Here is a 14,808-nt window from a genome sequence, read left to right as displayed (position 1 = left end):
GCCACTAAAAGATCTTAGAGAATTTAGTTTATACAATTTAAAAGAGAATAAAGTGGTTCCATGAGGTTTTTATGTGAATTCACTTATAAACTCTTTACAAATGTTGGGAATGCAAGCTGGTGCAGCCACTCTGGAAAACAGTATGGAGGTTCCTCAAAAAACTAAAAAAAGAACTACCCTACGACCCAGCAATTGCACTACTAGGCATTTATCCAAGGGATAGAGGTGTGCTGTTTCAAAGGGACACATGCACCCCCATGTTTATAGCAGCACTACCAACAATAGCCAAAGTATGGAAAGAGGCCAAATGTCCATCGATGGATGAATGGATAAAGAATGTATATCTATACAATGGAGTGTTACTTGACAATCAAAAAGAATGAAATCCTGCCATTTGCAACTATGTGAATGAAACTGGAGGGTATTATGCTAAGTGAAATTAGTCAGTTAGAGAAAGACAAACATCATAGGACTTCACTCATATGAGGACTTTAAGAGACAAAACAGATGAACATAAGGGAAGGGAAGCAAAAATAATATAAAAACAGGGAGGGAGACAAAACGGAAGAGAACATAAGTATGGAGAACAAACTGAAGGTTGCTGGAGGGGTTGTGGGGGGGGGTGGGCTAAATGGGTAAGGGGCACTAAGGAATCTACTCCTGAAATCATTGCTTCACTATATGCTAATTAACTTGGATGTAAATTTTAAAAAATAAAAAGTAAAGTTAAAAAAATTAAAATTAAAAAAAAATTCTTTACAAATGTTTATAAATGCTCTGAAAACAGTTTTCAAATGCTATACTTTCTATATGGTTTCTATTAAGTTACGAATGCGTGTATTTCTGACTCCAGGAGCTCACTGCTTATTCCCCACTTTCACACTCATCAATGCGCACCTACAGAAGTAGATTTTAAGTGTCCCCTTCAGAGCCGTAGTTGTACACAGGTCATTATGGAATCTTCTATCCCTTACCTTCCCTGCATACCTGTTAATGTCATTCCTTGAATTGTTTACTCTGTGTAGAAACTTCATATATCAACCTGAACCTGAAATATCACTGCAAAGTAAAAGTCAAGTTGGGAAAATTTTGTTTTCTACTCCACTTTTCATCACACAAGAACATAACTAAGTTTCCAAATGAAGGTAAATGGTGTGGCCTATGTTGGAAGAATGGCCAAATCAGCATTCCAGAACATACCAACTTGAATAATTTGTTTTCCTGAAGAGCAGTAATAGAAGGTATAGGGAGATAGGAGAGGAAATTGTACGGCATGCTAAGAATTTGCTAAATTACTGGAGAAAAATAAAAAATAGGCCAAGGTGGGAAGACAAAAACTCTATTTCTTAGGAGAAATTTATGTTCCTGATTTGTTTGTTTTTTTTTTAATTTTGAGTAAGGAAATTAGTAATTTTATGTTCTCACTTTAAGGGATAATGCATTGGTCAGGCATGAAGTGCAGAGAACAAATTCGTATTAGCTAATTCAATAAGAAAAGGGGTTTGTTAGAACATATTAAATGACTTCCAGAATATTTGAGATAGCTGAAAAACAAATAACCTTTAACTTGACTTTCTGGATATGAGTCTAAGCCCTATCTCAGAACTTGGCTTTGACAAGGGGCTACTGTTGCAGCCACAACTAAGAAGCATCACCACCTTGTACCTCTGCTAAAACCCTTAGCATCACAACCAGATGCCTTGACCCAGAGTCTCTTTCCATGTGAACTAATTTAGCATTCATAATTGGTGAAACCAAAATCATATAGAGCGCTAACAATAAGAGCATACACAAAATGTAGTTTTTAAGCTTTTTTAAGAAGAAATAATAGAAGAAGGTTGGTACAGCTGTTGAACAACCACAGAATCCCCCTTGAGGGCCTAATATTTAAATTAAGAAGGCCTAGGATAGCCATTTCATATAGGAAGACAAATTCTCTGTTTTGGAGGTAGTAATAAAAACGATCAGATACTTAAAGGATAATTTTCTTTTGAATCTTCCTAAGTTCAGGTGTTAGGAAGCATTTTAAGTCATAATTTTCATTTTTTGTAATGTAAGGTCTCAGTGATTAATATTAAATTAAATGAACATAAAAATCTGGTTATTATTTTTCACTGGCATTTATTTTAGGCTTATATGAAATGTACGTTATCATGTTATCATAGATCTGCACAGTCTGCTAGTCCTTTCTAACTTATAACAAGGGTTCGCCTACATTACCTGAGACAGTGGCTTTGTTTCATGGTTTGTATAAGGTACTGTTGTCCTGAAATGAGAATCCTACTTAACAAGCTTTTCTTTTTTTTCTTGGCATTATGCCTCCTCTTTATCTGAACTAGCTTCAAAAATACTAGTGTCAAAAATAACATCAGCTTACAATGGGCTTACAGCAGTGATGGTGGTTTTAGTAACTGAGTCAACCCTAGGCCAAGTGCCATAGGCTGGCTCGAGTCATATGTTAGCATATTATTTTCTGTGACTTACGCTCCCAACATTGGGACTTAGATATAGGCAGACACAAAGAAGACTAGAAACCAGTAGTGGTGAATAATCTCTTCCCTGCTGTAACATACGCAAAAAGTAGGTATTATATAGTGTATATGGATGAGTTAACAATGACTAAATGAGCATAGCTGCCATTTGAGAGCACTGGACCCTTTGCAGTGGCTTTGAGTACTGTTCACAAGTGAAACCTGATGGAATTAACCACTGCTTATTCTAATATTTATTTAGGTTTATTCGTATGACTGCCAAATTAAGTTGAAATTAGAGCCGCTTAATAACAATAACAAATTAATTTCAATGAACTACTAACCTATATTAGTAGGCTAAGGGCTCAAAGGAAAGCAAGAAGCAAGTAACTAGGACAGGGGGTTAAATGTTTTTAACTTATGCCCTCCTCTAGTAACTGATCTGGTTTCCTTTTGGTCTTTTCTTTCTTTTTGCCTGCTTTTCCTTTTCAAAGTTGGAAGAAATCTGCCTGGTTGTTTTACTCCCACCCCTCCCTTTGCCATCATTACTTATGGTCCTGGAAGTCGAAATTGTAATTTGGAGAAGGTAACTACTATACATGGGCATTTTTAACTTCATGGCAGCAGAAAGGTGATGAAGGAAGATAGCGCTAATTAAGGTGGCTGTTTATCCCCGTTTGCTTGGGATGGTCCAAGTTTATGCCTATTAATAGTATCTCCTTTCATTCTCAAAACTGTCCTGGTTTTTGGATAATAAGTTATGAGGTCACCCTAGTAACAACTGAGATGGGCTAAAGGATGGTATAGAAAAATGTAGAAACTTTTAAAAAAAATATCCATGGTAGTTGAAATTTGGGCAGAGCCAGTTTAACTTAATGTCGTGTTAAAAATAGCAAGGACAAAATTGCCTTTCTTGACACTGGGGTGTCTGTGTACTCTTCAGAGCTATGTTATCTGTTAGGAGTGTTTTCTAATATTTAAGTAATTGTTCTTATTTATATGCATGAACTAGCCAGCTTATAGAATTCTCATAAGTGAGAGGGCATTTGCCATTCAATAATCTAAAAAATAGTCCTAATAAAAATTCTTAGGGAATTATAGTTCAGAAATTTAAATGGAGGTTTAATAAAATGTATTCATGATGGATTTTAAAAGAAATTTTTTTTTCAAGGATACTATTGTTGCTGTTAACTTTGGGTAAAGAAAAACTATTGAAATGGAAAATATTTGAAATGTTCAGCAAACAAAAAAAATAATAGAGTGGTGTCTTTTTCAGATAATTTAATATTCCTTTTCATATATAATTTCTGAAGGCGATTTTCTGTTATGTTTCAGTGTTTATTATAGTTTAAAGAAAATGTTTCTTACCCCAAACCAGGTTTTCATTCCCATTGATAGCAAGTAATTCATTTTTATTATAATTGAAAGCAATATTAATATTTTATAGAAATTTAATTGAATCCCAGACAAGTTATTTCCTTTGTCTTCTCTTCTAAGAATAACTTCTTATGGTGGGTTGAATAAATAAAGCTCACTACAAAGACCTAGATTTTAGAATCCCCAAGTGGATTGTAATAGTTTTCCCATATGAAAATTTACAATGTTCACTTACTATACTTAATATAAGTTGTATGTATTTTTGAGAAGCCATTAGAACATGCTATCAATAAGAAAAAGACACCGAGGAGTAAAATATCGAATGATGAGTGTTGCCAGAAGCCTTCCAAGTACTTTAGACATACACCTTGCAATTAGAGGTAACACATTTTCAGTTTAATGCTTTGTTACCTTGTTAATAATTAACATAATGCAACAACTCCATCTGGACCATGAAATAATAGAATGTAATTCCAAAGGAGTTCTTATGGTACATTTTTTTTTCTGTAAAAAGCATCGTCCAAAAATCTTATGGTGTACTTTTGTTCAGTATTCTTTCTCCCAATTACTAAATATTAGTACTTCTACGGGATAAAATTTGCTGTGGGTTTCTGCTACTGTAAAGATAACACAGGGTTAATCCCAATGTCATGCCTTCATCTCCGTTTCTAACAAGGTGTACTTATTGCTGAAGGAAAACGTCCTATGAAAATGGTAGAGTCCATGTTATGATTGTTATGAGTGAATGGTGTGTTTTAACTGTCCAACTTATGGAGACTATTAAATTACAGTGGTCAGTGCTACACTTATGAGTTAATAAAAATGGCAGTTATTTTAAGGAAACTGGTTTTTCCCCCCCAAATAGACATTAGGTTTGCCTGTGTGAATAGAGGAAGAGGCTGCCTTGCTGCTGGGAGATCGACGTTTTCTAGGAGACAACGAAAAAGGGAGAAGAACAGGGAAAGAGATCTGGTAGTCTCAGATTTGTCTCCTTTTTAAGGCAATTCATAATTTTATTCTTCATAAATGATGTATATAGAAGTTTCAGTGGTTTAATTTTGGGAAAGATGTTGTTCCTGCCCACTTTGTAATCACAAGACACCTGATCATACTGCTGCTAACACCACTACATTTTCTCATTATGGACTGTGGGGAGGCTTTGGGTCTTGTTTTCCACTAAGGAAAAGAAAATAAGCTGATACTTAGAGTCACTGGAGCAGAAGGAGCCGAAGGGTCCAAGTGACCTTATAGAATGGACCCAGCAGGGAGACCTGACATTCAGCCCATAGCTCTGACACTTGATAAATCACTGCAAGGCTCTGCCTGTGCCTCAGTTTACCTATTAATGAGGACAGTCCACATATTCCACTATAACCAATTTATGACGACAAGAGAGAGGTAATAGACGATATTTCTCTTGTGAACCCCCAAGGAGAACCTGTTCTTAGCGTTAAGTAGGCAGAGCGAAGTATAAGCCAAAGCAAGAAGAGAAGAGCCAGTTCTTTTACTTTTCACCCTAAAGCCCTACCAGGTGCTGAGGCACCATCTGGGTAGAACAATCTTGAGATTCTTCTGCAATGAGCCCTTTGTAGGGATGATTATTATACAAAGTCTTTTAAGAAAGTACAGAGGCAAAGAAGTATTAGCATGGCCAACGCCCTCCCTCCCAGTGGGTTCTGACTCTCTGCTTGGGAGACATATTCCCCAAAGCCCTTTAATATTTTAATAAACATGTAAAATTCTTAGAGGAGAGAGAGGAAGGGAATTTAAAAGGGAGAAATAAAGCTACTATTTATTACACACTACCACATTGTGGATGGCAAAATAATGATGGTAAGAATAATAACAACTAACAAAGCAGTCACAGGTGAAATCTGCAAAACAGGTGCAGATTAAGTCTCAGATGCCAGGCTTTGGGCTTAAGCCCTATGCATACATTGTCTCATGTCTCATGTGATCCCGGGAAACAAATTGTAACATTAATCCCTATCTTACAGTGAAAAATAGGTTCGCTCACTTGCCCAAGGTCTACTGAGGTTGTGGAAAATGAATTCAAACCCCAGTAGGCTGTCTCCAGGATCTGCTTTCTCTCTCACTCAATTCTGACAACTCTGTCCGATGGGCACCATCTGCTAATGTAGACGGTAGGGTGAGCGTGAGGTTAGGCAACCGCTCTAGGGTTACACACAGTCTACACAACAGCAAAAATGTTAGTCCTGCCCCCTTTAAACACATACATTCTTCTATGCCATGCTAAATCTTTCTCCTTTATAATTTTTGTCCTGTGGTGACAGTTTAATGAATATTGAATTAAATATCTAATTATAATTAGATCTACTTCACAAAAGGAAAATCAGCAGATCAACACTAGGTTTCACATTAGCAATAAGTATTCACATCACAGTAACATCCTTTTTTTTTTTTTTTTCAGATTGGCCATTGCATAGTTTTCCATAAGAATCTGTTCCTATTACCAAAGTGGGCCAGTTTCATAATTTTAAATCTGCTTGTATCATTGTAACTAATGATATCATCATAACATTCTTCTTTTTTTATTCATGGAGCTAGTATGGTAAAGTAAAGTTTGGTTAATTATTTCTAAATTCTTTGACCCTCCAGTAAAACACTCTTCATATATCAGGTTCAGTGTCAATGGACATATACAAATAGGTAATAGACATATAATCTGGGTTTTGACTGGGGTGGGAGAGAACTGCCATTTCTCTCCCCTTCTCTGGGAGGCAGGAAATTGCTGTGGATTAAAGAAATGTCAATACAAGTTCCCAGTTTTCCTACTTCAGAAATAAATGTGTGTTCTCCCTTTCCCCAACCTTCTTTTGTTCTCTGTTGCTCCCCTTTCCCTACTGAATGTGTGTGCCTGGGCAGCTCTACCAAGTTTGGATTTGATAGGAGAATGGACAGGAAGCTGGATCATTCAGAGTAGAAATCAAGCCAGTTAGTTAGATCAGAGTTAAGCCCCCTATTCATTTTATGTATGCCATTGAGCATCTAGAGGGTAATGGTGATTTTTATTCCCTCCTGGCATTAAGTCTGAGAGGCAAACTGACAAGTAAAAGGAAAATTCAAAATTAAAGTTGACACACCTTCCTTAATTCTTCCCAAGGTGCTTAAGTATGATTATTATTTAATGCCTCTTTTTCCCTGTAAATATATGGGGTACCAGTCAACATATGGAATTGTTCCAGATAATAGAAATCTACCTGAAAACTAAGACCAAAATATGAAAAATACCAGAGAGGCTGGAGATATTGGGTTGGATGAGAACAGGTTTCTGGAAGCCTAAGGTGCAGACTAATGCAGAGCTCTCTCTGCAGTGCAGGGTTTTTCAAGAGTTCCTATCATTTTGTGACATCTTCCTTCCATGTGTAACCCTCAAGCTCAGCCCTACTGCATCATCACATTTTGCTTTTCAGACTCACCACCATTGATGGTGGGTCAAGAATATCATCCATGTACATAAAGGACAGTGGCTTATAACATTTTAAGACAGGAAAGAAAAAAAGTCTTCAGTCACTAGGCAGGCTGACCTCAGGGCTGTCAAGCAAATTATGGCAGCCCAGGATGTCTGCTCAGAGAATCATTGTGGTGTGGGAGGTGATGAATGAGTGGTTTTGATAGCCTCGGGCTCCTTCCCGAGAGAGAGAGAGAGAGAGAGAGAGAGAGAGAGAGACTAAGTTGGAAGATGATTTTAGCAACCATGGTAGGTAAGTCTGACAAAACTCAAATACCACCTCCTACCTCTCTGCTTGCAGGAGGAATGATGGCAGAACTGGGTCTTGACTTGTGGGACGTTCAGTATAAAGATGAGAAAAATCATCTTCCTCATTCATTCCTCCTCTTTGAAATGAAAGTCTGCCCAAGCAGAAGAGGATTTCTATGTATCGGAAGTTTTGCTGATCCAGAGAAAAGAGCCTGCAAAATGCTCGCCTTTCCAATGGAGGTTAGAAACTGCCATTGACAAAATGGCACTCAGTTTTTCACCTCCACTCAGTATGTCAAGTCTTTTTATATTCAGGCACCATCAACTCCTAAAGGAATATGAAAGACTATCTTTTGAGAGAAACTAAACATAGGGCAAGTTTGTTTTACTTCACATATTTATAAATGGAATTTGTTATTAGAAGAAACTGGAAGTTGAATATTCATTAGCATCCTAGATCCTCTTTTGAGTAGGAGACTTGAAAGAAGCCTGGGTTTGGAGAGAATTTTTTTTTTTTTTTCTATCTTTTCTTCTGTGCTTTTGAGGCTGATGTTAAGTTCTGCCATCTGTAGGACCTGTGCATTTTAAACTTCTTTTACTTATAAGCTTCAGCTCTTTTGGGAAATTGTTTTTGCTTATGTTATCTAAATGGCAGAAATCGGCTTCCATCTCACATAGTCTCTGCATTATTAAAATACAGCTTGTTGTGCAGAGTTTTAATGGACTCTTTAGAGCCTTTACATATTAATGTTATATACAAGGAACTATTAAAGCAGTCCAAATAAAACATATTCACCAGTTAAATGTTCTGTTTTATTTGTGAATGAATGAATGAAAAGGACAAGCTAGTTATCTAAATGGTCATTTATGAAAAAAAAATTATAACCTAATACAAACTTATTCACCTATCTGGCAACTCAATCACATCATTCCAAGGGAGACTAGAATTTGTTACTCTCTTCTCCTTATCTCTAAACAGAAAAACAAGTAAACAAAAACAATTTCAACCTACTATTGATTATTTATGTATGAAATACATATGGTAAATTCTTAATCCAAGATGGTTATTTTCCTTTTGTCAACAAGAAGAATGTGGTATGTACTTATTGATTTTGAAATTTTTGAAAATACCTCACTAAAGGCTAATTGGTGAAATCAACCAGATAGAAGGGACAAACAGTAGGGAAAAAGGTGAGAATAAAATCAAATAATCCATCATTTTAAAATTAGCACACTTTTCCTTATCTCTACCAGAAAACAAAACAAAACAAAACAAAATTTTCCCATCAAATACTCACTTAAATATTCAGTATTAAAACTTTGTTCAATCAAGTTAGCAAACTACAAGGTTGGGCCCTGGGCATTCCTTTTTCAAACAGATGAAGTAGCACCTGGGACAGTGCTAAGAGCCTAGTTTAAAAATTTTTTTTAATGTCTATTTATTTTTGAGAGAGAGAGAGACAGAGTGTAAATGGGGCAGGGGAAGAGAGAAAGGGAGACACAGAATCTGAAGCAGGCTCCAGGCTCTCAGCTGTCAACACAGAGCCTGATATGGGGCCCAAACCCACAAACCAGGAAATCATGACCTGAGCCAAAGTCGGACGCTTAACCGACTGAGCCACCCAGGCACCCCTTAAGAGCCCTAGTTTAAAGTCAGGCCCCATTGACAGCTTCTATTCCCCACCCTGCCACTCATTAGATGAGTGACCTTGGGAAAGTCATTTAATTTCTCTGGGCCTTGTTCCCTCATTGGTAGTAATAGAGGCTTGGACTGGATTTGTTCAGTAGATAGATATTTACTGATCTCCTGATAAATACCATGTTTCAATAAGACATAAAAAAATTTTAAAAAGCAGCCCCTGTCTTCAAGGAGCTGAGAGTTCAATGGGGGACACACCTGTAAAAACTAATGCATGCAGTAAAGTAGTTTGATACTACTTTAAGGTATACAAATTTCTTTAAGGTATACAAATATACCTGACATATTGGGGGGCACCACAAGAGGAGTGGTCAGTCCTATGTAGGTTCAGGTGGTAGAAAGAAGACTGACAAGGACTTTAGAGAGAAGATGCTTGAACTGAGTTTGAATGTCATTCTGCAGATGAACAGGGCATAAAGGTGTAAGAACACAGGCCTGTGGGAGGAAGTCAGTATACAGCCTCAGGATCTAACAGATGTCCTGTCTGGCTGTAATGTAAGTATGAGATGAAATATGCAAAGGATGCCTGGAACAAATGGAGAAGGCTTTATATGACATAAGGATTCTGAATTTTGTAAGAAGCCATGCCACAAGTAGTTCTAAGCAGAACTTAAGAGCTGTTCACATTTGTGTTCTAGAAAGATCACTTTAGCAGAGTATGGCAAAGGCTTAGAGGGGGCAAAGATTAGAGGCAAGGAAGCCAGTCAGGAAGCTATCTAGAAGCACACAACAGAGATGATAAAGGTGACAGCAGAAGCTGTCGAGTGGAAGGGAAAGAACTGTAGGACATGAGGAAAGTGATTCCTCTAAAATCACTGAATGGATGAAGGGTAAGGAAGGAGGTGGAGGGACTCTAAACTCCCTTTCAGCTTTTGTCTCCCATGAGTCAGTTATTCTGAGGCAGCTGGATCAAAACCTTTCAATTAAAGGAAAGATTCTCATAAACACACCTAATGAAAATATATTTTTAGAGCTTTATAAAATGGCTTATTCTGAATTCTTGCTTTTAGACTAGTGGAATATTGTGTTTTTAAACAGAACTCTATATGGTTAGTACAGAGAGAGTCAAGTGGTTAACGTTGATTCTTTGTTCAGAAGATACACCATAGGCAAGTAAATTGATACTGTTAAGTCACCCTGAATCGTGCGGTATGCTGTGAAGAGGCAAAAACATTCCGGTTGTGCTTACATTCAGAAATTCTATGAGGTAGCTTAATATAAACACCCACGAGACTCTGAGAGCCAGAAATAAGAATAGAGCCTATAAGCAATATCCACAGCTAACCTGAAGTCAGAACTCATGCTTAAAACTCCTCTTACCCATCCCCACTCACCTTTTTGACTCGGGGTGTGTTTGTCACTTATTCTACCATAAGCACTGTCTTTACATCATTCTAATGCTTTCTACACTTTTCTTGAAAGTTTCTCTCCTTGATCCCATCCCATCCACTCCAGCCCCCTGTAAGTTGGCTACCACCCAGAACATACCAGTAAGATGTTTCTTGCAAAGACCACCATGTCTTCCGAATTGCCAGCTCCATTGGCCATGTCTCACTCCTCATCTGATCTGACCTTTATGCCGTGTTTATGAAACTCTCACTGTGACATCACAATCACTCTTGTTCTCCCTCACCTCTGTCCATGCTGCCACTATCAGGCCCATGGGTTCTTCCTTTCAGCTCTACACTCTCCCTGGGTCATGTCATGCACACATGCAGCTTCTTGATACAGATGGTGTTCATTCTCTGGCCGGAGTCGTGTCCCTGTGTTCCATAAATGAAAATTTAACTTTTTATTTTTATTTTTTTTTATGTTTATTTATTTTTGAGACAGAGAGAGACAGAGCATGAATGGGGGCGGGTCAGAGAGAGAGGGAGACACAGAATCCAAAGCAGGCTCCAGGCTCTGAGCTGTCAGCACAGAGCCCGATGCGGGGCTCGAACCCACAGACCGCGAGATCATAACCTGAGCCGAAGTCGGACGCCCAACTGACTGAGCCACCCAGGCGCCCCGAAAATTTAACTTTCTATTGGACACCTTCGCCTCCTTGTCCCTCAGGCAACTCAAATTCAACACATCCAACGCTGAATTCCTTCTTCCCCCAAATGTTTGCCTTTTCTGATTACAGTCTCATCTTGTGACAACTAGACCCCTGTATTCCTCTGTGGGCATGTACAACTTTTCATAACTCCCTCTACTGCACACCTCCCCATTCCAAACATGCTCAACTACCTTTATTCTGCCAGATGTCTTGCACTCATTATAAACTCTGAGTCTGTGCACATGCTTAGAAGGCCTTCTTGATACATATAAAAACACATACAGTCATTTACTTCATCTGGCTGCATTTTACTGAAATTTCAAGCCGCTGTTAAGGATTTACTTTCTCCAGAAAACTTTTCTGGCCCAGACCTCTGTTGTAGGTGACCATATTTTGAAGTTTTATGGTGGCTTTTACTCTTTTGTAGTAGTTCTCAATAAGGTGTGGGGGAGGGGAAGACATAGGAGATAGAAAGGTGCTTTGCCTCGCAAAGGACATTTGACAAGTGACATGTGACATGTAAAAGTGTCTGGAGACACTTCTGGTTATAACAAAGGATTGGGGTGCTACCAATATGCAGTAAGTAGAGGCTAGGGATGGTGCTAACTATCCTCCAGTGCATAGATGCCCACAACAAAAAATCATCCCGTACAAAATGTCATTAGTGCTGAACTTGAAAAACTTTATTCTGTTCTAATTCCATATTTCTTTTTCCATTTCTCTCATTAAATTATAAGCTTTTGGAGAACATGGACTGTGTCTTATTCAACGTTATATATGTAGGAAGTAACAGGTTGTTCAGCATAGTAGATGCCCTGTATGAGTGCATAAATAGGTGAGTAGATGGGTGGATGGTTTGAATGGCTTCCCATTCTAGCCCAGAAAAAAAATCTATAGTTATATGTAGGCTGAGGACAATAAGTTTGATGTGTCACTCCTGAAGTCACCCTGATGCCACTTCTACTCTTTGAGATGTTGATCATGGAGAGAAGTGGGAAGATTCAAACTATGGATGCGTGTTTCTGTTTTGTTGTGTATTTAAGTATATGTCACTTTATTTATTTAAATGTCTTTTATTGGTGAGTGAATTAAAACAATATATGTGTTTATACCCATTGCTAGTAATCAACAAAGGTCTGGGCACATATGATAAACAAGACATTTTAGCATGCTGTGATGAGAAAACATGGTTTGATTTAAATTCTGGTTTCATTCTGGGGCACCTCGGTGGCTCAGTCGGTTAAGCATCCGACTTCAGCTCAGGTCATGATCTCACAGTTCGTGGGTTCAAGCTCCGCATCAGGGTCTGTTCTGACAGCTCAGACCTTGGGGCCTGCTGGGGATTCTGTGTCTCCCTCTCTCTCTTCCCCTCCCGCCCCCGTCTCTCAGAAAAAAGTAAACATTAAAAGAAAGTTAAATTCTGGTTTTGTTCTAATACTGAGCTTTGTAAACCTAAACATGAGTTTTATTGCCATTGATCTTTAATTTTTTCAACTTTGTTTTGTTTTGATAATGACATGAACTAAATCATATAAAGTACATGGTACATAGTGCTCTCAATAAATCTGACATCCCTCTGCCTCTTCTCCAAGCTACCTCTATTAAGAATTGCATTCGACTCAGAAACAGAGCCCTGATAATCATTGCTTAAACAGATAGTTTATTTTTTCCCCCAGAAAATAAGTCTGGAGGTCTGCAATCCAGGGTTTGTATGATGTTTAAGGAATCCAGGCTCCTTTTAGCTTAATACTTACCAATGCTAAAGTATGGCCCTGATATTCAAAATGCATGCTAGAGTACCAGTCACCAATGCTGTGTGCCAAGCAGCAGATTAGAGGACAGAGTGAGGATGGTGATGATCTGTCTCTTTTAAAGAGAAAACAGAATACATTCTTTTATTTTAAGTTTATTTATTTTGAGAAAGACAGAGAGAAAGTGTGAGTGGGGGAGGGGCATAGAGAGGGTGAGTCAGAATTCGAAGCAGGTTTTGCACTGTCAGCGCAGAGCCCAGTGTGGGGCTTGGACTCACAAACCATGAGATCATGACCTGAGCCAAAGTCAGACACTTAACCCACTGAGCCACGCAGGTACCCCCAAAATACATTCTGACACAGTAAGAGTGCTTATGTGTAAATTGTTTAACACCTAGTATCTTGAATATAAAGGACAGAGGGGCCCCTGGGTGGTTCAGTCAGTTAAGCATCCAACTTTGTCTCAGGTCATGATCCTGGGGTTTGTGACTTCAGTCCCCACATCGGGCTCTCTGCTGTCAGTGCGGAGCCCACTTTGGATCCTCTGTCCCACCCCCCTCTCTCTGGCCCTCCCCCATGCTCTTCCTCTTTCAAAAATAAACATTAAATAAACAAACAAACAAATGACAGAAATGTAGCACTTAAGAATTCATTTTACCTTTCTATACCTAACGTTATTTTATTACCTCTAAGTCATGTGCATGTGTGTATGTTGTGTGTGTGTGTGTTCCCAAATAAATTTACTATATTTTAATACAGACTTACAGAAATGGAGCTCATCCTGGTAGCAAAAAGCACACCCAAAATTTTTCCATAAACAAAATCAGGAATCCTTAGATCAGGGTTAACATGACTAGTGATAAGTCATATTGCTATCATTTATCCCATTTATCATTGGTTTGAAGTGATGAAAAGGACACTTTACCTTTGTGATATTCTTTAAAAAGAAAAAAAAAAACCCAAACTCCAATTCAATTATGAAAAAAAAATTAGACAACCCCAAATTGAGGGACATTCATAAAATACCTCCTCAAACTTGTCAAGGCCATGATAACAAAGGAACAACTGAGAAACTGTCACAGACTAGAGGAGACTAAGGAAGCTTGAGGCATAAATGTAATGTGCTAGTCTGAGATTGGACCTTGGACAGAGGAAGGACATTAGTTTAAACACACACACACACATACACAACCAAGAAAAAACAAACAAACAAAAACTATAAGAGGCACATTAGAGGAAACTGGGTGAGGAGTATATGGGAACTCTCTGTATCATCTTTATAATTTTTCCATAAATTTTAAAAGTATTCCAAAACGTGGCACCTCGGTGGCTCAGTCGGTTAAGCATCTGACTCTGATTTTGGCTCAGGTCATCATCTTAAGGTTCATGGGATCAAGCCCTGTGTCAGGCTCAGCACTAACAATGCAGAGCCTGCTTGGAATTCTCTCTCCTCTCTCGGTCCCTACCTAGCTCCCATGCACCCACACTCTGCTCGCCTTCTCTCTTGGTCCCTGCCTAGCTCACATGCACGCACACTCTGTCTCTCCCAAATAAACTTCAAAACAATAAAAAATTTAAAAAATAGGGGCGCCTGGGTGGCTCAGTCGGTTAAGTGTCCAACTTCATTCAGCTCAGGTCATGATCTCACAGTTGGTGAGTTCGAGCCCCAGGTCGGGCTCTGTGCTGACAGCTCAGAGCCTGGAGCCTGCTTCAGATTCTGTGTCTCCCTCTCTCTCTGCCCCTCCCCC

General features: G+C 38.5%; 1 protein-coding gene and 1 long non-coding RNA gene across 9 annotated transcripts in view; one reads left to right on the top strand and one right to left on the bottom strand.

Moving 5' to 3' along the window:
- The window catches only part of LOC122240967, a 79,309-nt gene extending 68,441 nt beyond the window's left edge, over positions 1-10,868 (bottom strand). Inside the window, exon 1 of one of the 2 annotated variants that reach the window (XR_006220829.1) lies at positions 10,757-10,868. This is a non-coding gene — a long non-coding RNA (uncharacterized LOC122240967). The remainder of the gene's footprint in view (positions 1-10,756) is intronic. The other variant, XR_006220826.1, reaches the window with a different exon arrangement.
- Positions 1-14,808, top strand: part of ZNF385B (zinc finger protein 385B) — a 445,637-nt gene that overhangs the window by 308,554 nt on the left and 122,275 nt on the right. The window lies entirely within an intron of this gene.

The sequence above is a fragment of the Panthera tigris genome, chromosome C1 (genome assembly GCF_018350195.1).
Source record: "Panthera tigris isolate Pti1 chromosome C1, P.tigris_Pti1_mat1.1, whole genome shotgun sequence".
In the NCBI taxonomy this organism is placed as follows: domain Eukaryota; kingdom Metazoa; phylum Chordata; class Mammalia; order Carnivora; family Felidae; genus Panthera; species Panthera tigris.
Note: the sequence above shows the minus strand (reverse complement) of the source record. Positions and strands in the feature narration are given on the sequence as shown.